Here is a 2,886-nt window from a genome sequence, read left to right on the forward strand (position 1 = left end):
TTTTCTTTTTTCTTTTTTTTTTTTTCTTCCCCTCCCCACCTTGCCTTCCTCTCTTAGTCTTTCAATTGTGTTCTTCTAGGTAAGCCTCATGGTTCCTGCAGTACTTCTTACTTAGTCATGAAAGGGTCAAGTTCTCTTCTAGTTCATGCTGATGAAATTCTTTAGAGGTCAGGGAGATTACACCAGATGTGATATCAGGAATGCTGGTATAAAAGGTGACCGTAATGCTCTTTCCCAAGCTCAATCTAGGCTCATGTCAGAGGCATGCTTTCTTCTTCAACATTTCACTTCTATTCCATATGACATCTTTCCTGTCTGAAAATAGCTATGCTTTTACAAGAGTAGATGGAAAAAGAATCTTTAAAGTTTAGTAACAAACTAGTAAGCATCCGTGTCTTCTGAGGTTTTGGGATAGTCGGAGAAGGGTATAGGTCCAGCTACTATCTCAGATTGGAAAGTAATATTGTTTAAAAACTCTTTTTTAATCCAACTAGAAATTTATAGTTATTGATTAATCTCACTATAAATCAAAATTCTAGAAAATAAAGCATAGGCTTAAATACTTCATTGTAGAGAAATTACTTAAAATACATTGTTCTTGCTCCTATTTTTTGATTGCTTTCTTCAAATAAAACATTTCCTTAAAATTAGGTCACTGTCTAAGCACTTTAACTTGATAGAGTTCTTATGATGCATTCTGCTTATTAGCCTTCCATGATGTTTTGTATTCTGTACAATTTTAACTATGCATTTTTAACTTTTCTTCCAGACATACCATCTATTCAAACCCATTTTCTTAGGAGAAATTGCCAAAAACTGCCAGAGAACTATCTTTAATCCAGTTTCTTTAGAGCTTCTGTTGCCAATTCAAACAACCAGTGTTCAGGAAGGATGTGACAATACAGCACATGGACTGTAAAACAACCCAGAAAACAGACAGATTGAAAAAACTCCAACTATTTTTAAATCTGTCTCAGAATTCCAGCATAACTTTTCCTGGAGAAATAACAGTGCACTTCCCATGACAGCAGAAAACAGATGTCACTTCATCTTAATTTGCATTCCTGTGGTCAGCACTTCTAATAATCTTTGCAGTGACAACCATAGAAAGCCTTAAATTCTGGGAGTTTTTCATCTGCAAAGTTCTTCAGCTCTCTGAAGGCCGATGTCTTCTTGGTAACCCTGTAGGCTGGAGGTTGGTCATGTCATGTAGGAGATATAAGGAATATCCTTCTGCAGGTTGACTTACATAGCCCTGATGTGGTGCATAATGCTCAAGAAGTCTCAAACCCTTTGTGAAAGAATCAGATAATGACCTCTACTTCACATCCATCATTCAGTCTTTAAAAAAAAATATATGCTGTAGTTAACGTAAGAATCTTGTTGCTATTTGAAAATCACCTCAGTAGAATCACAGAATCACAGAATAGTCTAGGTTGGAAGAGACCTCCAAGATCACCGAGTCCAACCTCTGACCTAACGCTAACAAATCTTCCACTAAACCATATCCCTAAGCTCTACATCTAAACGTCTTTTAAAGACCTCCAGGGATGGTGACTCAACCACTTCCCTGGGCAGCCTATTCCAGTGACTAACAACCCTTTCAGTAAAGAAGTTATTCCTAAGATCCAACCTAAAACTCCCCTGGCACAACTTTAGCCCATTCCCCCATGTCCTGTCACCAGGCACGTGGGAGAATAGACCAACCCCCACCTCGCTATAGCCTCCTTTCAGGTACCTGTAGAGTGCAATAAGGTCACCCCTGAGCCTCCTCTTCTCCAGGCTAAACAGTCCCAGCTCCCTCAGCCGCTCCTCGTAAGCCTTGTTCTCCAGACCCTTCACCAGCTTCGTAGCCATTCTCTGGACTCGCTCAAGCACCTCCATGTCCTTCTTGTAGTGAGGGGCCCAAGACTGAACACAGTACTCGAGGTGCGGCCTCACCAGAGCCGAGTACAGGGGGACAATCACTTCCCTAGCCCTGCTGGCCACGCTGTTTCTTATGCGAGCCAGGATGCTGGTGGCCTTCTTGGCCGCCTGAGCACACTGCTGGCTCATATTCAGCCGACTGTCAACCAATACTCCCAGGTCCTTCTCTGACAGGCAGCTTTCTAACCCCTCATCTCCCAGCCTGTAGCTCTGTTTGGGGTTGTTGTGCCCCAGGTGCAGGACCCAGCACTTGGCCTTGTTGAACTTCATGCAGTTGACCTCAGCCCATCGGTGCAGCCTATCCAGATCTTCCTGCAAAGCCTTCCTACCCTCGGGCAGATCGACACACGCACCTAACTTGGAGTCGTCTGCAAACTTACTGAGGGCGCACTCGATCCCCTCATCCAGATCATCGATGAAGATGTTAAAGAGAACTGGCCCCAGTACCGAGCCCTGGGGGACTCCCCTAGTGACCGGCCTCCAACTGGATTTAACTCCATTCACCACAACTCTCTGGGCCCGGCCATCCAGCCAGCTCTTAACCCAACGAAGTGTACGCCAGTCCAAGCCATGAGCAGCCAGTAATATCAGCAAAGTACTAAATCATAGAATAACAGAATGGTATGGGTTGGAAGAGACCTTAAAGACCACCTAATTCCAACCTCTCCCATGGGCAGGGACACCTCTAACTGGATAAGGTTGCCCAAAGCCCTATACTGTCCTTGAGCACTTCCATCAATGAGACACCCGTAACTCCTTTGGGCAACCTGTTCCAGTGCCTCACAAACCTCACAGTAAATATTTTTTCCTAATGTCTAATTTGAGTCTGCTTACTTTTAGTGTAAATCCACTATCTCTTGCCTATTGCTATACTCCCTAATAAAAGAGTCTCTCCCCATAAGGAGCGGCTCACTGACGTAACGGTATTTCTCCCATTTGTACTGGGAATAGAAAGTGAAT

General features: G+C 43.5%; 1 long non-coding RNA gene across 1 annotated transcript in view; it reads left to right on the forward strand.

Moving 5' to 3' along the window:
* The window catches only part of LOC118156467, a 4,240-nt gene extending 2,838 nt beyond the window's left edge, over nucleotides 1-1,402 (forward strand). Inside the window, exon 2 of the long non-coding RNA XR_004746283.1 lies at nucleotides 770-1,402. This is a non-coding gene — a long non-coding RNA (uncharacterized LOC118156467). The remainder of the gene's footprint in view (nucleotides 1-769) is intronic.
* Nucleotides 1,403-2,886: the final 1,484 nt, after the last annotated feature.

Source organism: Oxyura jamaicensis, chromosome Z (genome assembly GCF_011077185.1).
Source record: "Oxyura jamaicensis isolate SHBP4307 breed ruddy duck chromosome Z, BPBGC_Ojam_1.0, whole genome shotgun sequence".
Lineage (NCBI taxonomy): Eukaryota > Metazoa > Chordata > Aves > Anseriformes > Anatidae > Oxyura > Oxyura jamaicensis.